This window comes from Chelmon rostratus, chromosome 4, assembly GCF_017976325.1.
Source record: "Chelmon rostratus isolate fCheRos1 chromosome 4, fCheRos1.pri, whole genome shotgun sequence".
In the NCBI taxonomy this organism is placed as follows: domain Eukaryota; kingdom Metazoa; phylum Chordata; class Actinopteri; order Chaetodontiformes; family Chaetodontidae; genus Chelmon; species Chelmon rostratus.
The window spans coordinates 4,185,129-4,211,343 of record NC_055661.1 but is presented as its reverse complement, the minus strand read 5'-3'; the positions used below and the strand labels follow the sequence as shown (position 1 = coordinate 4,211,343).

General features: G+C 41.0%; 1 protein-coding gene across 1 annotated transcript in view; it reads left to right on the top strand.

The window, feature by feature from the left end:
* The first annotated feature begins 7,757 nt into the window (after positions 1 to 7,757).
* The window catches only part of tbl1xr1a (tbl1x receptor 1a), a 38,122-nt gene continuing 19,664 nt past the window's right edge, over positions 7,758 to 26,215 (top strand). The window contains exons 1-2 of the mRNA XM_041935217.1: positions 7,758 to 8,027; positions 22,202 to 22,267. The gene's annotated coding sequence lies outside the window, so the exon portion shown is untranslated. The remainder of the gene's footprint in view (positions 8,028 to 22,201; positions 22,268 to 26,215) is intronic.

Here is a 26,215-nt window from a genome sequence, read left to right as displayed (position 1 = left end):
TTTTTAACATCATGCTCCCCTCCATATCTGAAGCCAAACCTTGCCAGTGGGTAAGTTGTGGGTGAAAACCAGTTTTTCTTTGGTTTTCAAATAGCTGCACCCACCGCATTTTAGAGGCAACAACATTGTTCTTCAACTATGTGAGCAAAACACAAGCTGCTCCTCTGCTTTTTCTTTGATTTTGCAGTCTTAAGCAACAGCTTAATGAAAAGAATAGTTCAACATTTTGGGAATTATGCTTATTTGCTTTCTTTTAGAAAACTTCACACTAAACGCATGTGCTTTTTGATCAGAAACAGACAGTAAATATTACTGTTTGTATACAAGATTCCACAGGGACCCTTTAAATCAGACTAGAAAAGCATTCCAGTACATGAAGGTGTATCTTGACTGACATATAATTATTATCTCAAGGTTACTTCTTGCAGGGGTCAATATTACTGCTGGTCCTGTGTATAAATCCATCTTTTACTCCAGCCTAGAAAGAGCAGAGAGGGCTTAAAGGCAAACCAAAACACCACCAAACACCACTACAGTTCTTCAGTCGGTGCAATATTAATGGTGAATAGTGGAATGAGATTAATACATTTAAAGAGTCTGCTTGCTGTTCCTGCAGACCTGTCAGGATGAGATACAGTATGTGCTTTGAGCCGTCACACACAGCCTCGCACTCCATTTCGTCCACGTGTTCTCCACAGAGCAGCCCTATTTATGGAAGTCAATCATAATCTGTCATATGACATGACCTGGATGTGTTTGATGTCGCCCACAGCTGGTGCTCAAAATTATCACACAATTTCAGAATACAAGAGTCAGCATTTTTTTTGACCAATTTATTGCTTAGTCATGTATCAAATGTCACTAAGTGATTTTTCCCAGTTTCATATCATCATGAATTGAATATCTTTTTGGACTGGTGGTCAAACAAATTAGATGGTCACCATGGGCTCTGGGGAGTGACAGGTGATTAATCAGAAAATAATTGACAGGTTAACCAATAATGAGAGCGCTAGTCACCCTAGTTGCCCTAATTTTAATGGCTACAGCACAGAGTTGTGGGAGGGTCTGTTTTGGTTCCAGTACAAGTCCCATTCAATTCTCCCAGGGACAACGTGAGGCGTCTCACCGTTGGAAGCGCTTCTGTGGCTTGGATCAGCATGAAACGCTCCATGTTGACTCATCAGTACAAAAAGATGAACAATAGTGTTAGAAACTATCTGATAAAAAGAGGAAGGGACACAGCTGTACATACGCACATGTGCTCACAACTTCAACAATGAGGCGTTTAAACAACTCACTGACTGGCTTCATCTCCATTGCAATGGTGGCCAAGGCTGGATATTCTAGAATTTAAAACCATGCACAATTCCAGACTGACGAGACATCCTAAGCCGAAATTATTAAAACTTTTGGCCCTGACATAAATCTATAGGACCATTAAATTCCCATGTTTTTGAAAATATCCATAAAAACTGATATTTGAAATGGGAATTCAGAGAAAAATAATTCCCAAACCCGTGGCTCCTTTGCTACTACATTACGGGTAAACAAGAATAAGAATCGACAGCCATGCTACTCGCTCTGTGGGGCTAAACTTAGATGCAGGACTTTGAGCAAAATGCTAATCAGCATGCTAACATGCTGAGTACAGCTGAGGCTGACGAGAATGTCAGTGGTTTTGCGAGTGTCATGGAGTATTGGACAAACTGAAATTCTAACTGATGACGGAAGAGAGGAAAAGTCACCAAAATACAAAATATTGTAATTCATCTGAGACCATGAATGAATGAATGAACCAAATTTGGTTCCAGTCTGACCCAAATTTGTTGAGCTGTTCCAGACTGGACCAACATTGCCATCACTAGAGTAGTAATAGCCACAGTTCCTTGGTTTATAATACTCAGGCTCCATGCCACACCCTCCCGACAGCATATCACCAAGGTTTTATTTCGCTCTCGTCTCTGTTATTTGGAATTATTGGTGTTTGGAGTTTCAGTGGAAGACAACTTCTCATTTTAAGCGGCTAAAATCACCAGCACTGACACTGGGTGGATTTTATAACTCAGGTTTGTTTGCACACTCTGGGATTTATTATTGGTGTGTTCCCCTCCTCCCTCGCAGAGCACTTCTCTGTCTTTTCATCTCCCTTTCACTCTGGAGAGTCTTTAACTGTCTGAGTTGGGTAGTTGTAAATGTTAATGTGTAACAAGGTGAGCTGGGATCGATGGGGATATTACACCGACCAGCCTCTCTTTGTCTTATCAGCCTGATGAGGTACAGCACACCATGCCGCTCTCTCTCTCTCATCTGTATACACACAAGCACATACATAAAAGATACAAGTCATTTCTTTCTGTTTTTCTTCTCCCCCTCACACACCCACATAAAAGCCTCCACACACTCATGCAATGTCTGTTTTTCTCTGTCTCCAGCTCTGCAGTGCTAAATAATTTAATCACTTAACAGCAACAGCCAACCATGCTATTCCAGTCTCCACTGTGGAGGGTAAATTATAGCTCCGTAGGTAGAGAACAGCCATTACTGTAAGGCCTTATGAAGACATATTATAGAGCCATGCTTTCTTGAGACCTTGTCATTGTCAAAGCACTAAATATGCCAGAGGTGGAGTGAAGTATTACGCGCCCTTTGAAGTGGATATAGTATAAAGCTGGTATGGGTTTTTAAAGGCTGAGATTGTTATTGTTGGATGTGCAATGACTGAAAAAAGTGGCCAAAGGAGGGGTGTGTGTGTTTGTGTGTATATGTATGGGTGCTCCACTTAGAGAGAAGGGAGGACGGAGGTTCAGGGAATTAGAGGTGAGAGCTCAGTTAACTGAGATTTCCCCACTGTAAGGCCAGACATCAGCCTAATATGAAACTGGCATGACAGCAGATGTGCAGGCTGCATGTGTGGGCCACACATGCAGCCTGCATGGTCATAAACTGCGGCCTCCATGCAGACGTTCACACAGACATAGGCAGATGTGCAGCCACATGTGGAAAGTGTAACTGCACATTCTGCAGTTCTTCTTTCAAGGCTTACACAAAAGCAATGACTGATAAGTCCAACATTCCTTCTCTTTTAGCTCTGTTTTTGGTCGCTACCGACTCCTGAGGAAAACATCTGCCTCTTAAATAAATGCTACAGAGCCAGATATTTCACGAGCGAGCGTGTAGTCTATGTTCACCAGCTAGTCACTAAGTCTATCTGGCCCCTGTGTGGTGTTGAGCAGGTAGCGTACAGTGGGTTTTTAACAGCATGTTCTCTGGAACCTACTGCCTGCAATGCTATGAGAGCAACAGCAGTTAGGTTGTGGGCCAGACAGCTGAACAATGACCTGAAACTCACTATAACACTCAATAAAGACGAAGGGAGCTACAGAGCTGGCTGATAATTTTCTGTATGCTTTTCTCATCCAATGAGGGAGGCCTTTCACATCACGCAGTGTCATTTGATACATCGTTATGATAAAAATATGGATTTTAGCTGCTCAACTTTAACTTAAATGATCCACAGACTTATTATTATTGTGGATCAAAAGCTACAAATCTGGCTTCAAGAAGGATCATTATTTCTCTGTTATATGCAAAAATATATTACTTACTCTACCTCATGTTTGTCCCGTACCTCCATTTGTGAGTGTGTCTTTCTAGTATTATGAAGATTATGGCGCTCTAATAACCTTTACAATCTTTGGAAATTAGCTAAGCTGGTTCTGCAACCGTGGTCAAAAATATTGTTTAACTTGTGAGCATTCTGGGTGTGCAGGAGAGCAGATGTGCTTTGAATCCTGCCTGTCCATTCACACACAACTGTGATTCAATTTGACCAATTTTAGTAAGATATTCCTGTTCTCCTGCTCACCTTGTTTTTCATGGCAGGTTTCGCTACTTTCCCCTGCTGTGCAAATAAAACTTCATATGGCAGAGGAGAAATTCATCTGAATCTTTTCCAAAGGAGAATTTTCGTTTGTCCCAGGTTGTAACTCTTTCTGATCCACTCCAGCTAAACGCGTGTGAAACAGGCAGCCTTATTACTGACTTCGCCTGAGCGGTCATCTAAGGGCTCCTGGTTAAATCAGATGACGAGCGTTCCATGTGGTGTGTTGGTTGAGACAGACGACAGAAAGATTCTCTCTGTTGTAACTAGTTTTGCTGCATTCCTTTCATTCACTACTACAAAACCTACTCAAATGAATGTGCAAGCAAACACATAACTTGAATACTCTACAAATCTACATCAATTCATCGATTTCCCTTGTCTTTTCTGTGGACTTCACTCACACCAGTTATATTACATACATCTTCATGACAGAACAAACAGCATACAACATAATGAATATACACATTGGTCACACTGAAGGGATTTCATTCACACCTGGCCGAGGCCTGCTCACAATGTGTTCTGTGTGCATTTACAGCGCCACTAACATTTGATTATTTATTCTTACTTTGACTTGTCTGCTGTGAAGAGGGCTGCTTCACTCAACAACTGTACACAAGCATTAAGAATATCCAGGATATGGCAATTTATACTCTCCCTGTAAAACCACAACTTCATGTTTTTGCATTTTTGTTTGTATGCTGATGAAAAAAAAATCAACCCTTTAATGAGCGAGCTGTAGAAGTGCTTTAGTTAGATTTTTGTTCATCTTGGGACAGAACCAGGCTAGCTGTGTACCAAAAGAAACTAATCACTTGCTGGCCCGAGCTTCACATTTGGCAGACAGATATTAGACAGATATCGGTCCTCTCATCTAACTCTTCACAAGAAAACTGCTGAGCGTATTTGCTGAACCTTTCCTTTACATTCCTTTGAATGCTACAAGCATCATGCCAAACCACTGTAAAGAGTTTACAGATAAGCTCTGCCAGCTCTTATCTGGTCTACCTCTTCTGCACCATGAAAATCAAGCCAAGGACACAGGTGAATAAAGTTCTCACGAAATGAAGCCAGGGTTAACAGGTTATGTCAAGTCAGTTATATAGTTGATGTTAGATCACTTCTTCTCCACTTAAAGGACCAGTGTGTAGGATTTAGTGACATCTAGTGGTGAGGTTGCAGATGGCAACCAACTGAATATCCATTGGCTCACCCTTTTGAATCTGCCCACAGCCTCCTTGATATGGTCCACCATTAGCACGAGTTATGGAGACACTACATTCACTGTTTGTTTGACCTATTCCTCAAGCACCAGAGGGGCAAGCTGTGCTTTTTACATTTCAAGGAAACTGCTACTTTTAATCCATAAAATTTAAAACAGCCTTGATGGTAGGCGTCTCTCCTCCTTGGTTCTGGAGCTCACAGCTTGACAACAGCGTTATAACAGAGTTAGTCCCACACGGCGCTCATTGGATTGATTGCTTTTTCATGTCCTGATGCCAGACGAATCAGGCAACTCGGTGCAGTGGGCAGATTTAAAGGTGTGGACCCAGGAAAAGGATCTAGTATCAAATTCATACAATAACCTCGTCGAAGGAAATACTCATTAGTAGTAAGAGTGGAGGTGGTGTGTTTGATGCAGAGCTGACAGAGAAGAAGAAAACACTGAGGCTGACTGTTGCATACAGATGGTGTACCGTGGTTTCCAAGAAAGTCATTATCCTGACAGTGGTCTGCTTCGCCCTGAGGTGCATCTCTTCACAACTTGCCACACCGGTGCTGCCACTACACCACCGTTGCTCTCGTCATTCATTCAGTGGTGATGGGCCACTGCTGAGATAGCTGCGTTTCCCTCCAAAACAAAACAAGCACAGGCGAAACACGGTTCAAATGAGAGCAATGTAGAGTGATTGCCACTATCAAAATAGTAGGGGCCCTCTTGAACTACAAACCTCCTGAGGCATGTGAAAGTACAGGCAGAGGAAAGAGCCCCCCCACCCCACCCCGCCCCATTAAAGCTTGCACCACACATCACCCCAGGGCTTTGTGTCTGTGTGTGTCTGTTTGTCTCAGCTGGGCCTTATCTGTGGCGTGTGCGTGCATGTTAATGGGCATATGCTTTCTGTTAATGCGAACATGCACCCAAAGTACTTTTTTTCATTGTTTACGTCTGCAGAATATGCATCTGTACATGTCTTGTGCATCTCTCAGCAATGCAACGCCTCCTGCTCCGGTCTCCACATGTGAAATGATGTTGACGCGATGATGTGGTTTACTCAGAAAAGCCACCTCCACCCCTACCTCCAACCTATGGCTACCGCTTTCCTCCCCAGTATCACTTTGTTTGGTTTGTTGCTGTCATGTAAAACATAAAGTTGTCTAATTTTGGATCCAGAATACTATGTTGCATTGAAAATAAATACACTGGAGTAAATTAAAGCGACCAACTGTAAACCTACGGTAAAATGGTTCAAGTACTTAATGACTATTTTGCAGAGGATTTTGTGTTTTTCCACCCAATCTGATAACTTTTTTTTTGACTGGGTGGGTAAAAATGGTTTGGGACAATCTGTGATAATTTGGGCTACTATTTCAGCATCATTCCAATGGTTTGGCCTCCCCTCCCCTCCAATTACAGGTATGATATTTTAACCAGACATTGACTTCAGTAGGCTTGATACATTATGACCAATAAGTAATGAATGACAAAACAATGTTACATTTCAGTTCAGCAAAACTAGGCTGAAATTATTTCCAGGTCAAATGATAGCTCAGTGACAAAAGCCTTAAAAGCTGTTAAGCCTAAAACCTTGCAAATAAAAGGTGGGCAGAATTACATTGAATTTAATGTTATTCACATGAATTGCTCAAGATCATTTTTTGATGTCGGCTGCATTTACGGCAGAAGAGCTCGCAGTGGAAATGGCTTGGCTGGGTGTGTCTTCCTGAATGGAAGATAAGTGAGCCTTTTTTCACAACTCGTTTCGTGCTGTTTTCACAGTCCACAGCCTTTACCAGAGTGCAAGAGAAAAGACAACCAACTCGAGCTGAGCGATTACGGTTCCTACGGTCTCCACGTGGTTTCTCTGTAACTGCCATTGTCCTGACGTCACATTTTTGATACGGCACAAATCAGCTAGCCTAGAGTGTAGCTGCTCAGCCATAACACAGAGGTAGAAATCCAGCTCAAGGATATATATATATATAAATATATATATATATATGTGTGTATGTGTGTGTGTGTGTGTGTGTGTGTGTGTGTATTTATAATAGTCAAATCTGCCAAAATCACTTCAACTAATATTAGATTTTTTTCCTAAAAAGCTGTGTGGTCATTATGGCTGAGCTTTTGATGGGGGTGGGGTGGAGCATGGCAGTTTGGAGCGCAGTCTGAAAAATGTTAAATGTTGCTGGAACATATTTCAAAAGTATTTCCGTTCACGGTTACTACCATTTTGACAAGGAAATAGTTGACACAAAAAACATAAACCGCTGCATAAATAAATCTAAATGTAAATTAATAAAAATGTAGTCTATGCATTCCTGAATCAGTACTTTCACTTACAGCATCAAAGCTAGCATGGCCACAACTGCAATGCAAAAATATCAATGTATTTATAATACTGAGCTTTCAAAAATCACATTGGCCCAAAATTTAGTTTAATTTTACATTTGAAAATTGTTTTGGAAGAATCACCGCCAACCCCAGCCCGACAACACCACCCTTTTCCATACTGCGACACCCATTTTGATGTTTATGTGAGCGGAGTGTGCTTCCTGCAGAGAGGAGCTCAGGCCTACCTCATTTTCGCCTGGCGGGTCAGCTGCTCTGTGTTTCAGTCTGAAGCCGTTGGCTGCTACTGAACCGTTTGGCTCTTTTCTCTACTAGCGAGCAAACCTACAATCTAGACCCAACTGTCCATCCAGCTCATTTTTAAGGGGATTTATCATAATATATGCCCGTGTATCCAAAACACATCGGTCATTGGGGATTCCTAGCACCGGTTGGCCGGGTCTGAAGGCCGTTATAACGGTTTTTCGAGGTTTAATTAGAGCTAGAAAACAACGGTGGTGGAGGAGGAGGAGATTCCATATTAGGAGCACAGAGGAGAAGGCACCCCCCTTGTGTGATTTGGAGCTTTTGGTGAGTGTTTACCGTCGTTTTACGTTATTATTGCCGTTATAAATTATGCCCCCGTGTAGAGCGGTCACATACGACTGTGAATGCAAGGTTTGGGCGGATTATTGCTGTGTTTTGCACGTTTATTTGTATATTTTCTGTCGGGGTGGGGGATGGGCAGCGTCAGCGCGTGAGTAGGCGCGCGCGCACGGTGCATGTGTTCCTCGGGCAGCTCTCGTGGTTGGTTTGTGTTTGTGAGCGCGCCCTTCCTTCCTGCAACTACTGCTAGCTTTGAATTAAAAACACTTAAGTGATTTTTAATCTCAATCACAAACACATCAGGTTGAACAATTCATGTTTTTTTCCGCCTACGCTGAAATATTTTTTTTAACGTTTTAAGCTAGCAATCTAACTTTTTTTACTGAACAATTTCGTTTCGTTTTAGATGAGTATGATATTTCTTACTTTTAATTACTTTGTGTTTGACTACACTTTGTACCTGTTCTGATAAATACTTCAGTTCTGATAAATGCTTCTAACAGTTGTTGCAAATTAAAAACGGAAACTGGCTTTTGAGCAATGTTAGCAATTTGTCCCATAGTTACTTACCACTTTGAGGTGTTCAGCTTTGCAGGCCCATAGTTATTATCACAGTTTGATATAATGCTGCTGTTTAACCAAGGTGGCCTGCAACATACAGTAGATTCATAAATGTGCCAAAGTGCATTGTATGTTATTATGTACTATTTCATTAGTTAGTCAAAGCTTTTCAGAGTGCTTTGCAGCTGGTTGCTCCAAAGCCATGGGTGGTGTGGGGGAGGGGTGAGCACACATCCACACACCCACACACTCACACACACACACACACACCCAAGAGGGCCACTTGCCAACCTTGTGAAGCTCAACTCAATGACACAATGTACCAGTCCCAGATAAGGAAAAGGCTCTGACTCTGCTTAGCCAGAGTCAAGATTTGCAGGCTAATTGGGTTAAAGTATTTTTAGGCATGAATTGAAATTTAACTCAAATAATTTGTTTTTGAACTCACAACTCCTTTTCATGGAATATTTTCTATCATACTTTCCCACAAGAGTTTTTGCCTGTGTTTTGTTCAAATGTTGCAGCTAATATTGAAAGTAGGTTATGTTAATAATAATGTATTCGGAGGTGTCCTGATGAGCCTTGGAGTGCAATATCACACATTAACCATGGCCACTTACTGAAGGAAAAAAAAGAGGCTATGTCTATAATTTTTAATGGATGTTTTTAGCAGAGCCAGAGCAATGCTCATACCGATATTAGCGTTTGGTGTTTATATCAGATAACAATGTCAATATAAAGCACACCATCAGTGGTCAGTGGTTGCCTGTAGTTAATGCGGTTTATCAGGCTTCATTGATTTTTGTTGGCCTCTATTATCTCATGTTTAGATGGTTGAACACATTGAATTTATCTCATATATTTGCATTTCTCTCTGAGTATTTTGAGCATATGCCAAGATTATTTAATCAGGTTTTTTTTTTTGGATTAGGACCGCTGACTACAGTCTAGTTATTTACTCATATACAAGTGCACATATGTGCATGTCAGTAGTCTGCTGGCTGTCACTGTTCGTGTTTTTTTTCAAGTGCAACTTCTAACAGTAAAGGTGAGGCAATGTATCCTTCAGTCTTTGTTTGCTCTTGTGCTTTGAGGTTGGCTCAGTGTGTCAAGCAAGGACACAAGCCAAATGCACAGAAACAAGTATTGAACAGAAACTCCTGTACTGTTTGTCAGCGTTTCAGGCGGATAAAAGAAATGCTATATGCATGATTATAGTGCAGCGGCGTGCTGGTGGAACTGAAGCTAGTACAGAATTCGGGTGTGACTTTGGCTCTGCATGCAGATGTCACTTTGTTAGACACAAAAATTCAATTCATGAAGGCCGGAGGGGATGATTCTCTAAATATTTCTTCTATTATTTTGTTTTTGTGCCTTTCTGGTTATATTACATAATTTGACTGATGTAGTAGTTATTATTTACCAGGATTATTATATTTTAAGCACTAATCTATTACTGGTTACTCCACTAGTATTTCTGATGAACTGTTGGAAACCATTAGAACTAAGCACCTGCTCACTACTGTGTGATTGGAAGCCACTAAGCTCAACTTGCATTTGATGTGGACCGAGTGCTTGTGTAAAAAGGTTGCCCTGTCTCCAACATAGATGACCAACATTAAAATCAGGGTCCACTGCTCCACTGCCAATATTTAATTGCCAAGTAATTTGTGACAAATAAATACCTGATAATAATATATACAACTCCATTGTTTCATTTTGTCCGTGTATACGTGTATATGTATATATATATATATATATATACACACACACACACACACACACACACACACAGTGCTCCATTCTTAACTTTTTGCTTTTGCTTGCTAACTTACCTGAAGAGTTGGGTCTCTGATTTTGACAATGCATCAGTTCTGGACAGATTTGTGCAGAGGTGTTCATGATGCTAACCATTCATTAAGTTCAGACTGATGTTATTCAGGAATTCGGCCGGCCATCTTCTCCACAGGTAAAAGCCAGCAACAATCCTTCCCCCTGCACATGATTATGTTGTGATTCAGGGAGAGCACAGAGATGAGGTGCTAATCACAGAGGGGGTGTGTTGTTGGTGTGTATGTAAGAATCAATACATGGCCATCAGTGTTAATATTGCGGTGGGCTGCCACAAATAGATAAATGTATGGGAACTCTGTGGCTATAGAGATACATACAGCATCAAATAAGTATTGAGTGGTTGGCTTAGACATGCCATCCTCATACACACAGAATATGCGTTTACAGTCAACAGATTTCTGTAAATGTAATGTAATAAGTAGTAGTAAAAATAATGATGTGCTTCATTTTGACCTTATATATGAGTGCATTTGAATGGCTGTAATTTTACATTTTCCTGGGCTGATGTGTGACAGAAAAGTGGGGAAGCAGAGAAGCATGCAGATCTGATTGGTTTTTGATAGCTATTGGACGTGGCCACCTTTTCTTAACCAACATGCACGGCCATCCTCACATTGGCCCAGTTTCCCTGACTGTGCTGCAAGCAAGGTTTATATTAATGACCATGCCGTACCTGACACTAGAATTTGAAATGAGGCACTGAGAGAAACCTGAGGTGTCTCTGTATAGTCACTTGCTTCTTTTGTAGCGTCACTTGATAATTCAGACTGAGAATAAAACAAAATGTGTACATTTAACTACTCTATCATGCTCCTAAGCTGTGACCAGAAGGCTGTTTGAACTATCATGCAAACACTCTAAGTATGTACTGGATTTGCTTTTGTGTCCTTGATATTGCATTTCTAGTGCAAACATTGAGCACAGGACAAAGGAATATGGTTATTTACAGCACAGGCAGCTGAGTCATGTTATCTACACAGGACACATTGATTAGTTGGCCTTATTAAATCAGAGAGAGAGTGGTGGAGTAGTACAGTTATGTAACCACTGCTCATCAGTGTTGTGAATTGAAAAGGGAAAGACAAAATGGACAAAGAAGTGCAGTGAGTGAAAATGTCTTCCTTAGCCTATCATGAGATGGAAAGACACACAAATATGAACATCCCTGGATCCTGTACGTCTGCAGAGGTGTTGGGTTGAGGTTGTTGAGGTCTATAATATTAATGATCCGAACCTCCACAATCAGTATGTAGTTGTGTGCGTAATTTCGGTGATGTGGGTAATTTGAATGATGGACTAAATGAAATGGCCTAATTGTAGAAATACAGTACTGTGTAAGATAATGGTAGTGTTGGAGGGGGAGGTGCGGCAGAATACTATGAAGGCATCAATCCCATGCAGTATAATAACATCACAAAGTACAGTATGGTCACAGAGTCTCAACCTGCTGTGCGTTCTGTGGACGTCTTAACATAAATCACAATCAGTTTTACATAAAACCTAATTTTTAACAAGACTTCAATGAGTTGAGACGTGTGTCTTATGTGAGGTAGAGCGGTGTGGTAGTGTAATGGTTAGCACTGTCACCTTAATGTCCGCACATAGTGCAAAATGGACACATGTGGTTTTGTTTGTATATACAGTGACAGTAATATTTTGGGCTGTGCCTTGTGGACACAGTGCAAGTGACAATTTTTACACCACGCAGACCACTGTGGCTGGAGATGCTGAAAGTATAAATTAGACTTTAGAGCAAGTTGGGTTTGTCGGTTTGAACCCAATGTCCAGCTGGGGCCCTTTTCTCTGTGGGGTCTTCATGTTCTCTCCGTGTCTGTTTAGGTTTCCTCGGGACTCCCCTCTTTCCTCCTGCAGTCCAGAGAAGAGCAGTTTAGGTGAATTAGTGACACTGAATGTCCTTTTAAGTGTGAATAGCTTGGAGTTTCATTATTGTAATATATTACTGGTGAGAAAAATGGCAATTAGCTGCTTTCTCCAAATCATTCAGCCCTTTATGTTTGTGTTTTAAGGTTTCTGGTATAGAAATCAGATGTGCTGTTGGCTTCACGTTGCCTATTTACAAGTGATACAGCTCTTAATTTTTGTCTGTTCTGGTCAGTTGAGTGGAGAAGAAATGTTATTTGACAGCTCACTCAGTCATGATAGTGTGGGGAAGGTAGACAGGTTATAAAAATGCACAGCTTGTTTGCTGTGTGTTATAAGTCATCTTGTGCAAAAAAAGTCATGGAGGATTGCCTTATATTTTGATCCTTTCCAATGTACTTCGAAATGCAGATTTTAAGTGCTCAAACAGGTTGAAATGAGTAGATAATATTAATCTCAGACACAAACACACACACTCACACCCTTACTGCATACACTCTCAGGCCAGCTCACATGCACACACAAATGTAGTTGACAGCAGTCACATGGTGTGTGTGGCAACCCCAGGGGTCAAGTTCAACATTGTGAAGAATGTGTCTGTGCTCGGTGGCCCTCCCCCTCTTTACCCTTTGAAGTTTACAGGCCTGCAGCTCCTCTTCCTCTCTGCTGCAGAGAGACTGAGGGGGATTATTTGTACCCTGCAGCTTCCGTTTCAACCTTTGGGAAAGTCCCATATCATAGTTTAGTTGACCATACATTAATATATTCAATTTGAATATATCAAAACCAACTCAGGTATTGATGATAGCCCAGTATGAAAACTGAATTAGTACTCAGGTCATAGTAGATCCAATTCTTAAAAATACTATTTGGGGAGCACATATTTTTTTTATGATCTTTATTAACACTTTTGATCAAATAATAAATGGTCCACTGTTTAACTGCTGCAGAAAGTCTACTGCAGTATTGAGACTGGGGCAGTGTGGACCAGCGTCTACAAACAGGGAGCCCATTATTAACTTACTGGTGACAACCAAGGTCACACTAGTCAATTCTCACAGTTAGGCTGCATTTATTCAGTGCTGGTTGAAAATAACACAGCCTCCTCATTAGTTTCAGTGAGACCAATGAGCAGGGATACTGCTGCAGATGCCTCTTCCAAAAAAAGATTCAGTCCAGCCTGACCTGACGACAAACTGTTTTGGGCAGTCAGATACGTGCAACTACACAACCCAGGTACAAACCCTGCTAAAACGAGGCTGTGTTGTGCTAATTCAACTGTCTATGGCCCAATCACGTGGATGCGATTTATGAAAATCAGGGGTTTTCCTACCAGTATAAGCATTTTTTTCACATCGCCTAAGCCGAATGGACAGAAAAAGAAACTAAGCAGCTATGTTTTGGTGTCTCAGACACACCGTCATGTCGAAGAGGCCCTCTGAGAGCGAGAGAGAGGCAGCTCACTAACAAGAGCTCATCACTTCAACATACTCCAAGAAGTGCAACCACATTGACAAATGCAAGACTCAAGTTCATTGAAGACTTCATGGCTGTGCGCGTGGAGTCAGATATTCTGTAGGAGAAAATGAAAAAATGAAAAAGCTAAGCATTGTATCCAAGGAGGAGTGAAGGAACAGGAGAGCAGCCTCTGTCAAACCCAGTGTGTTGACAGCTGCGTATGGAGATGAAGAAGATCTCTTTGATTAAAGAATAGTGCAGTGTTTTGTTACATTAAATTAAATTCACTGATATTCATTACATTTAGAATTATTACAAACATGATCATTTCATTAATTAATGATTTTACAGGATTAGGCACTCTCTCTGATGATGAAATTTGGGTAAATATTAGCATGCAAAAATATATTCTTTTATACTCTCTGACATTTTTTTCTTTTTTAATATTTTTGTAAGCAATGGTATTTCAAAATGTTTGTGTTGTTTCAGGTAGAGTACTGATGTTGCACTTGTATCAGCTGTTTTATCCATGCTCCACAATCACAGCTGTGTGACTATCAGCTGACTAATCATGTCCAATCATATTGGTGCAGGTATGCTGCGGGTGGCCATTCTAGCCTGACACCGCTCACTTTTACTCTACTGACACGCAGGAAATTCTAAATGTATTATCATTTGCTATAAATGGTTCACTCTTTGTGTTTCCGATTGAGCCACAAGCATTACATTTGATAGTAGACTTTGACAGGACCGCTCACTGCTTATAGGCTGCTGGGAACGCCCAATACAGCTGGTGTCCCTGTGCTGCCAGAGAGAAGGGCAGTGGGCATTCTGCGGCTTCCAGGACAGGGCTGACGTGCCAACACAGGAACGCTGCGCTGCAGCTGCACTGTGGGTGCGGATTTAATCCCGTAGTGTGAACTGCTGAACTGTCTGTGGACTGCTGACTCTGACCGTGTGGCCCATTGCAATGCTGCTTTGGCAAATATGCTTGATTTTGTCAGTAGTGTCATTGAGGATGTGTAGTGTGGCTGAAATGAATGAACCATTTACATCAGGCATTAGCATGCGTCTTGGGTGATCCAATCACAAGTGGACAGCTCACACCTAGCCAGGACTGTACAGTGTTGCACGTGGTGAATAAAATGGTGTGTGCTAGGGTTGGGCGGTATGACGGTATATACCCTGCAACAGTAGGTGTGTGTTCACTGGTAGGGATTTGGCAATGCTGCTTCCATCGTGGGAGCTATCCCTGAAGCCGTATTCACACAGTCATTCACAGCTGATGCACTGCTACACAGCGAGCAGTGGGCGTGTTGATGACATTCCACGTAAGTGCACACCTACCTCTGAGTGGAACTGATTCGTACTCCTTTCTGCTTATCTGTATATTGCTTTTCACTCGTGCTTACCACGTAGTCACGACCTGAGAGCGACAGTTGGTGGCAATAATGCACCTCTATAGTATCTCTGTTCTCATTTGGAACCTTGAAGTTTCCGTTTTAAGAGAAGGCTAGTTTTTCTGTTTTTTGAATCTTTTGTTTTTTAACTTTTTGACTTGTTTTTGTTTGTAAGGCAAGAAAACAGGCAAGTGTGATGAAGTACGGTACGGTAGAGTTATTTTAAACCATTTCTTAATTGAATTTACACAACAGTTACTTTACCGTGAAATTCACTGTTACTGTGATGCAATTACAAATACCTACTGTGAGATAGGGCCGCTTGTTTGTGTGCAAGTTGAATCGACGGCGCGTCTCAATTCTGCTTGGTAGCTGTAGTCCGTTGTGCACTTAAAAACCGTTTCCTTGGCTGAGACAAATCCAAACATCCAACATCAATTCCTGCAATTCCTAGAGGACAGCTGCCGTTTTGGCACAGGGAAGCTGTGTTTCTTAATATATATGTAGTTATTATGTGGTAAAATACTAGGGTTCAACATTATATAATAAATATAATCACATTCAGCTAATTTCCATTTTAGGTCACACATTATGTACAAAAACAAAATATATATATCCAGTATAATAAGTGTATTAGCAGGGTTGTCGAATTTAGACTGCATGTCTATACAAGGAAGATGGACAATACAAATTTAGCACTTTTATTACATAAATGTATAAAAAGTTTGATCATGATTAAGAAACTATAACTTTTGCATCTCACTGTATAACTTCTTTATCTGACAAAAGTTTGCTGAACATAGTATCAGGACAGTCACTTAACTTTATGTAAATCAAATTCAAAAGTTGTGAATTGTTATTTCCTGGGTTAGGCATTTCCAGTTAGATTTTATAACTTCCAAAAGCAGCACAACAGTCTGGCATCTTCTACTATTTGAATGGGCATGAACCTGCTGCAGTCTGGCGGCAGCAGAGACACACCTCACGAGCTTGACGTGTCATTTTCTGTATGTATCTGTGAGTGACTTGAGCTGGATGACGTGAAAAGATGAAGCAGTTTTTTTAAGTTATCAACCGAGACCAAAACCAGTCTGCAAGGAAGAAACGAGTGAAACCCTGAAAATAAGGGTAAAACGCAGAGTGGAAAAAGGATTTCCCTTGGATTATGTTAAATGAGGAACAGCAGCTCTTGTTCTGTTGCAGGTTACTTCTGGTGCAGGGAGGCTCCAGAAAGATTTGAGGAGACAACACTTATATAATGAGACCTTTTATTACGTGATGTCCGCTCGAAGATCCTGGTTGTGGCCAATATGTTGCATTCTGTTAAAGAACTGAGAAACCTTTTGGAACCAATTTTTTGTTGTACACTTCTGCCCATGTTTGAGTAAATCATTAGCAAGAGAACAACTCTTGTGATGGTAACACATGGTGACAATGTTCGTGGGCTGTGCTACAAAACTTCAGCTTCTGAAGCACAGTGCTGTAAAAAGTTGAGGTACAGCCCTGCTGGCAATACAACGACTCCTAAATGGGAACCAGACAGCTCGTTTTGTGTGTAGTTTTTCGTGTCCATCCGCGACAATCCATTTTGCCTGCTATTATATAGTTTGTTCTTGTCGTTTGGCAATTTACTATGATGCTGTTGGCTCATGAATGATTATGTAACCTATGAACCTAACCCTTACACAGAGGACATTAGTTGAATAGGTGGTCTACAAGTGAAGCCAAGGACACATTCATGTACACAGTCCTAAAGGACCCAGACCACCTCTGTTTCTCCATTACCCTTCATTAAAAATCAATTCAGTCTGTGTTTTCTGCATTGTGGGCATCACAGGGCCCTAGAAACTGTACTGTGTAGTGGTCTTTGTTGATGAATCAGAATGTTTAAAAATTGTTGACCAAGCTGAAACAGTTGTAACTGTATTTATTGTAGGGGAAGTGTGCTCATAAATGATTGATTGCGTATGGGGGAATTGCTGGTTATTTGTACATTAAGGAATGTATGGTCTAGACCTGCTGTATATGGAAAGTGTCCTCAGACAGCTTTTATTGGAATTTGGCACTAAAATACATGAACAGACCAGATTGATAAAATAGTTAGTTGAAATGCGACAAAACACTTTGTCATAAGACAGCATCGTAAGAAGGTGGTGCTTTTGGTCGGAATATAAACACATTTATTGTTGGAATTGAAATTTGTGATTGACTAGTTTAAACACAAGCTATGTCCAGATTGACTTCAGGGGCTAGTGTAGAACTGGTGCCTTGGGTTGCCCGTGCTTTTAAGCGCTCCTGTTTTTGGATTAGTGATTCAGGGGTTTTGCAGCAGAAGAGTATCCACTGATACTCTGCTGTTATCTGTCCACGCCTGCTATCTCTCTCTCTCTCTCTCTCTCTGTGTGTGTGTGTGTGTGTGTGTGTGTGATATTCTGATCTGGTGCTTTTTCTGCTTTAGTACTTCAAGCAGATCACATTGCTAAGCATGTCAAACTTCCTAGCAGAGCATGCCACATACGTGGTTTACAGGAGTGAGGTCGGCAGATTGACCAATAAGAGTGGTAGATCCGTGTAGTAAGTTAGTTAGGCGGGTATGCTAACATTTGCATCTTACATTAGAGCAGATAAACAGACTGTTGAATCCATTCCATGTGTTTTGGGTATTGGAAAAGCAATAAAAAACATGACTATGAAGTTTTCTCTCTCGTGTTTCATAGATAATTCTTATTAGATACTTCATTTGTATTTGGAGTGGCACATTTTGTTTAAATCTGGGCCATGTGAAATTTGCTCAGCTGATGTCAGTGATTTAGCATTGAACTAATAATGAGTAGCAGATAACGAGCATGCCATCTTACATAGTTCAGCCTTATTGGAATGTGAATTGAAAAACGTCCCACAGCCCATCTCACAATCTAACCAGCTCTCATTGACTTTGAGTTAGCATTTTCCTTGGCAGGGCTTCTCCCCTCTGATGAGGCGTCGCTTGTGTACTTGATGAGGGAGAAAGCCGAGGTGTATTTAACTCTAGCTGAATGTGGGATCCTTGCAGTCCTCTCATGTATTGCATTATTATCAGGGAGATTTGGGGCTCAGCGCTGCTTCAGAAGTTGGTGTGTTCATCTGTAATGGGTTAAATCTGAAGGTTCTATCCTTTGGTTGAGCTTGCGCATATGTCTTTGGATGGGCCAGTAATAAAAGAAGAATGATCTCATCATGGATTTGTGGTGTTAACATGAACTTACTGATACAACCCATGTTTATGATGTGGCATTGCTGTTGAGTGAAAGGCCTGAGGGCCATAAGCTTCCCATATATACAAGAGAGCAGTGATTTTATGTATAAAGAAAGGTGTGATATTACAGTTGTGGCTTGCTTCGTACTGTGGTTGTTATGTCTGACATGGATTACAGTGTGTGTTACGGGAGAGATGAGAGATTTAAGGGGCAGCCCAATAACTTGGTATTAATGCAGAGTGAGAGAGTGCAAAGAAATCAGAAAGACACATCCCAGAAGCAGCTATCCGCTTTGCTCCACGAAGAATATGCCACAAGTCTATTTTTGCCAAGTCAAGCTGCACAGAGCAGATCGAGTCAGGCAGGAAGTCAGGCACAGGAACGGCACAGGAAATCCACTTGCACAATTTGTGTCAATCTAAATTTTTGACTTTGAATGTTGCTGCTTACATGACAGAATTGTGCTGTGTCTTCCAAATGTTTCACAGGATAAAGATCGTCTCAGTCTGATTTCTAGGGTCAGTATCAATCATTGTTGGCTATTATGAAGCCATTGTCCAACCCATCGGTATTGGCTGAGGCAAGGGCTGATCAATCATGGCAGAAATCATAATGACGATTGTATTGGTCAACATTAAGATCGTGATTATTTAACACGATTATTCACTGTCTTTGGAAACATGACACATTTATTGGACTTTATAAAAAACTTGGATTTTTAACGGCAGATTTCATTGAACTTTAAATTGCATTCCACTGAAAACAAATCATGGCATCGTGGGCTTCACTCTTTTTATCTGCGTGATGTGTCTGAGTTCTATCGAAACCATTCAGTATTGAGTGTGCATGAAAACCAGCAACACGCCGTCAGCTCTGGGCATGTTACGTAAAGCACGTCGCTTTAAATGAGAGGGATGCACTCGATTTAGAACACAAGACAAAACGAGAGCATCACTCCGAAATGGTATGCAGCACAATAATTGTGTCTCGATTATTTTCTTTTCATAATCGTTGGAAGCCAGAATCGTAAAACATCTATTAATCACCGAGGCCCCAAAACTGAGGCTGTAAAGCTGAAGCTATTTCTTCTTCTTTCTGTACTGTAAACCACTGAGCTTTGGGTATTTCGAGAATTGCAGCTTGATGTGTACATTTGTTTGGTCCACGAGATAACTATCTTGACAGCCTTCTGTTTCTTACAAACCTCATTCCTGCCATGCCAGGCTGTGTCCTCCAGCAAGCCATCTGCAACCTTCAACACTTCAGCATTTCCCTGGCCACACCCTGCTACTCCTGCTTTCTTTGTGGTAACATCATCCCTCCCTTTGCTCTGCAGCCTCTGCCACAGCCTCACCAACACAGTGGAGAGAGGCAGCAGAGGCCGAGGAGTCAAGGGAAATGATGTCTACAAGGACAGAGGCACAGAAGGAATCAAGGTTAGGGAAAACAGGGAAGGAATCAGTGAGCAAGGCTAAGGAGCCTGGAAAAAAAAAGTTAATGTTTAGTGATTTCCAGTGCCCTTAACCATGTTATGCAATCCAGCAACACTCGAATGCTGTGGTTCACAAGCCTTTTCCTTAAAGGACCCCTTGTTCTATCATTGAGTAAACCAATGACCCCTGACTAAGTGACATATCAGGGTTGTGCCTGCCTGTCAAACTCAAAGGTGGGCTGCCTGTGTATTATTGGTCACCGCCAAGTTGAAGATGGATATTCAACTGGCATTTGCTCCAGATTCGGACTCCATGAATCATCATCATCATCGGCCATGTTAGTGAAAATTCTGAGAAAAATAGAGTACACTAAATTGGTCTCATGCAGCACACCTATTTTGATTATAGCTAACGTGTAATTCATTTTACATAAATATTTGAATAGAAAAGAAGTGCAAATTTTCCATAGCTCCCATGTCATGTGACACAGTGACTTCAAATCAGTACTGAATATAATTACTGCACTGGACAATAGACACTTCTTTTTCTTGGCTTGAAGCGCTTCTTCTATTTTATATGAATATTTTTCTGAAAATCCAGCATTTCTTTTTTTTATAGCTTCCATGTCATGTGCCATATCAGATAACTGATAAATGACCGCAATAACTGCAGGAAGTTTGTGTAAAATGAGTGATTTGGATGAATTTTGAGATAATTTCCTGTGAATAGTGCATCAGAGTTGAGTTTTCCTGATATTTTCAGAAATGTTTGGACAATTCTGTGTTGTTTTTTTGGACATTTTTCTATGAGCTCTGGTTGTTTAAACTGTGTGCTTTTCTAATGCAGAATGAGGCTATATACACAGAGTGAAAGCTCTGTGGATATATAAAGGGCCTTCTCTATATTTTTTAAAAAAGGTTTTCTTATAGGCCTTAAAATCAAGAAACTGTTGCAACCCTGAGTTGGGGTCAGGGCCCCCAGGTCAGGAACCAGTGCTGTGATGCCACTTCAGTCTGCAGCCTTAATAATTACCACACAGATGAGTGACACTATTACCAAAATGGAACATTATGGGCTTCACAAAGGTGGTGTTGATTGTCGAGTATTTGCCGTGCATTGCTTTATATTGCACAGGTGTATGATGGCCGCCAGCTGTTGGCAGTGAACATGCTCTGGTGGTGTGTTGTTGTCTCCCTCTGTCCTCTGCCTGAAGAGCGCAGCCATTGTTCAGACTTCTGAATGAGTGTCAGTCACATGGTCAGACCATTTGGTCCACATGTGCTGCTGGCTGACGCCTTTAGGTTTTTTTGCTTTCAGTGCATGGCTTCAGTCAGGGACATTTTGATGATTTTCCAAAGTAGGTACAGTCGGTGAAAATGTCTCTCGCTATACTAACAAATCTGTGCTGGTAAGTGACATGTGCATTGAAGCTTCAAAGGTGGGAGTTTTGTTATGAGCAGACACTGTTACGTTTATATTCAGCGTGTCTCTTCAAAAATCATCAGCGGCATTGTGTTGTGTGATGTTTTAGACCGTTTGTGACTACATTTAGAATTATGTAAAATGTCAGAAAATAGTGACAAATGTCACTCACAATTTGCCTAAGTCTAAGATTATATTGCTTAATAGTTAAATTTATTCAACAAACAATACATCTTCCAAACATTTTCAGTTTACTATTGCATATAAGACAAAGATTAGTGATGAATCCTCAATTAGAGAATGTTTGGCATGTTTACACACTAATTGCTCTCATCGTTTCACTTGTTGTGCACATAGATGACCATCCTTGTGCATGTGTTTGTAGAGCATGAAATAAAATCAAAACAGGAACCCAATCATTGAAAATCACCACTAGAAGTACTTTAAAGGGGAACTTTGATAGTAAACACAATGCAGAGCCATTTTCTGCATTTGGCAAGTGCAAGAAATTACAGACTGTGCAATATGTTGTGCTGCTATTGAAGTTCCTCAAATTCTGTTTTCATGTTGAAAGTATAGGCAAAGCTCCTTCCACATATTTTATAAACATACAATTTTCACATTTATATAAAGTCTGTTTACTACTATAAATAAACCTTCCAGCTCCCTTTGGAGTTCTGTGAGATATGAATGACCTCTTTGCAGGTCTTGCACAAGCTCTGTGAAACTAGTGTTGTGTTTGAGTACATCTGGAGTATATGATCGTAGTTTTTTTTATTACATAATGTGACCTTTGACTTTAGATGCAACAGTACCACAGATTTCTAAAGCGTTTAGCAGAATCCTTTGGTTTTCTCTCAAATACTGTGATTGAAAAGCCTCTTGACCGAGTCTCTCACCTCTTGTTGTTGCAGGTTCTGAGCCCATGGTACAACGCTCTGACTGAACATACTGGTGGTGCATACAGACTTACTACTGTGGTGAGTGATCTACAGCCGGCTTGGGCTGTGAAATGTTTCTACCTGCTTATCCACATTATACAGTAGACCATGCAGATATTTGAACATGAAAATGTGGAATATCTATAACACTCAAAAGACAAGGCAACTTGGATTTTTTTTTATTTATCCTTTCACTGTCATGTGTTTTCAGTAACCTCTCATTAGTTTCAACAACAGTGGTTCTTGTTACTTGACTGATCTCTGGAGAATGTACGCGGTTTATCTCTGTTTTGTAAAACTTACATCCATGGTAATGTCCTCACTAAATGTGTCTTACACTATTAATTGCTTGTATTCTGTGTTATTTGTGAGTGGCTTTCTTGTTTATTAACTGGACAGTTGCTAGCTTGCTGACAATGGGGACGATCTATTAATTAATTTCCGTGTTAGTGTCTCGTTGTGCCTACTTCGTCATGCATTAGCAGCGTGCTGTGTAGCTGGCACAGAAGGGCTAGGTCATACGATCGATTGCAGTTCAGTGCCAATGTTTGTACCAAGATTGATACACAAAATGGGAATGTTGGCTGTGGGCTTTTTCAACACTAAATTTCGTTTGAGTTGCTAAACTTGTTCATCGCCATTTATTTTGTCCTCAAAGATATATTTGGTATTTTGCCTTTATTGGACAGGATAGTATAGAAGCCTGTAGAAAACAGGGGGACGGGTATGATATGCAGCTCTATGCACAGCTCCTCCGCCTGAACCCGAGGCGTTGCACTGATGTGGTCTGCACCTCAACCATTGAGCTGTTGGGACGGCCCGGTTTGGTTTCTTTTAAGGCACAAAAAAATTCAAGCAAAAGGCATCACTAAAAGCCACATGAGGATGTTCCAGCTGTTTCAACCGGCCTAAACAGCGTAGGTTTGAAAATTCCCTAACCTGATTGGCAGTCTTGATAACACTCCAGTTGTTAGTGCCACTGCTTCCCCACACACAGACCACATTTCCCATAAATGCTGTTGCTTCCTGTATCCCTTCCCGTCACCAGTGTCTTATTTTACCGAGTAGAACATACATTTTGGGCTTGTAACCATCTGTGAAAGCCAGAAAGTTTGAAAACTGTCGTTTGAATTCCACAAGAACAGCACATTCTTCCTGTTTTGAACTGTTAAAGAATCCAGCAGGTTCCCTGTGAACTCCATCTAGCGGCGCTCAGTGTTGAGTGCAGGATAGCACCCGCAGAAGCTGCCAGTCTCCATTGTGATGGTCATGTTTGTTTACGCTTAGATACCCAAGGACCTTCTGCCTGACTTACTGACATTGTTCATTTGGTTTCTTTGGTTGAACCAAGACACTTTGCTGTGACAGCTATGTGACTGCTGCCACCCATTTTGGCAACTAGCAGTGTTGATGTCAGGTCAGCCTTCTTCCTCAGCTGAGCCCGTTTATTTTATTCATGATGCCATAACTCCAATGTGTTTGCTCTTTAGATTAATAGCCTATAAGCACTTGCACACAGCTCTCATTTCCAGACCAGTTAGCACCAGAAACCAAGAGCCAAGTCATTTTGCATATAGCACAGGAAATGATTTTCTATTGTCGTATTAATCTGGAACAGATGGATAAACTTGTTTGGTGAAAGGAACAGCGACGTGTTGGTCTCTGTGTTATTGTGTGATTTTATTCTCAGGTGTTGTTTTTGTGCTGTGGATTGCATGCAGCTCAACTTGCTCTGTGTGTTTTTTGAGGAGCTTTATTCTGCACAATTACTGACTTTGAATCAGAGCTATTTAGGCCAGGAGGTGAGGACAAACAGCACACCCAATGTGTTTGTGCCCTGTTCTGTTTGTGCAGAAACCTTTCACCCCCAGCTTTGTCTTTAATTCCACACTGACTCCTAGTATTGTTTCACACACTTTCCTGCTCCTGGAGGAAGTTGGCTGGTTGTCAAATTTCTCCTGAATTGCCAAAAGTCTTCAGAAAACATGGCTTCTGATTTTAGGATGTGTGTATTTGTATTGATGCAGTAGTGTGTAAACCTGTGTTGCTCCCACAAGGCTGGGAGGAGAAGAAGGAAGCCTTTGTTTTAAATGGTTCAGCGCACAGCATTGATTCAGTGCTGCAGTTTGCCTAGAAATTAGCTTGTATGCTACGCCTCTTCCAGAATGTGCCCCCGTTCTCAAAATATACAACAAATATTTCAGACACTTCTCCTCTAGTGTGTCCTAGAGGAAGCCAAAAACTCCACACCTCTGGCAAAGGGCTTTTCCCTGGCTAACCTTGATGCTCAAAACCTTTTTAGTCTGAGAGAGCGGAAGAATCAGAGCGCTATAAAAGGCAGAAAGTGAGATAATTAAATACAGATAAGGCCTGGGTGATAGAGCACGACATTAGGCTTGCCACCGCATCTTAATTTGTCCACATCTGTGCCAGAGATACAGATTTATAGATTGTTTACAGAAAGTTACGAGGCAGGATTTAACAGTACAAATCTCTTGAATAAACTGCATTAACTTGTTGTCCATTTGCTGCAAACTTTGGTGACCCTCTTCTCCTCTTCAATAATGAAATGACATACAATACTGAGAGCAAGTGCCAGAGGGGAGTAAATGGCACAGCACAGAGGAAATAGGAAGAAGCTGGGAGAGTCACAGTGACTTTCCGGCTAGCTAGTGTGTGTATGATTTGCTTGCCAGCCACAGTAGTTTACCAGCTAGCCCTATGAGAGGTCAGTGTAGCTCTGTCTTGCACCGTATTTCATAAAGATGCGTGGATAAATGTCACATTGTCACTTCCTGGTGTTTAAACAAATGCATTTCAAACAAGACTGGGAAGTATATCTTACATGGGGCGTAACTAAATCACCATTCATTCTGTAACTGACTAAGATGTGGCCACTGGTCTTTGGATGCACTTAAAGCTTTGCAGTGAACTGGTGATGAAAACAAAAGCTGTTAAATACTCCACAAGTTGAAAATAACAAAAATATTTATCAGATGGCGTCTATGAGGGCAGTCATGCTTTAAATGCTGTATTTGTGCATAATTCCAACACAACCTCTACACTTGCACATCTGTTAGATTCTTCACAGTCACCTTGTTTTAGAAACGAGTTGTGAACTGCTTTACCAGTTTGCAGAGCTGGTACGTCACTCACACAATTCCTGCAGAAAAGGTGATTTTATGAGCAGTGCTTAAATAAAGCGATGTTTTTCTCCTCTGTATAAAAGTATTGTGGTGCACTAGCAGGTCTTTGGGTTCTTACACGGATAATGTAGTTTACCACATTTTATTCTGACTCCAGCTTCACTCACACCCACCCCCCATGGTCACCTAATGCACCCACCTGTCAGTAAATTGGCTCATCCTGTTTGCTTGTCACACTACATCCAGTTCCTCAGTCTGTTACTGGAACTAGATGCTGGTCAGGCTCTACAATACTCTACTACAATAAAACCACTCTAAACAACTGAAAACACAGCTTTAATCCAGGATGTCATCAGAGTGTAAAACCTGTATTCTCTGTACAGAATAAATTGATTAGCCTCTGTTGCACTTATAGATCAATCAGAAATCCCCTCCTCACTCCGGCAGGTGGGTTGTGTGTGTGCGTGTGTGTATCTTTATACATATATCAAGAAAACATATCATATGATGAAATATTAATACTTTTAAATACTTTTTGAGCATGCGTACTGAAAAGCAAAAGTTGTTTTCTTGTTAGCTCATTTATATGTTTAATAACTTCATAATAGGGCAGGTGTGTGGTGCAGAAGCATATGAAGTGGTGTACCGATGAGGCAGTCAAAATACAGTATTTTCCCAAGGTTGGCAGGTCTGCATGTTTTACTTTGTAAAGCATGTCCACTTGTACTTGTTGTTCTCTGCTCAGTGTGATATCCAGTCCCAGCAGTGACCATAACTTGTACCTGATACATACAACACATTTGACCTTCTGAAGACATTCTTTAAATGACTAAGATTCTGA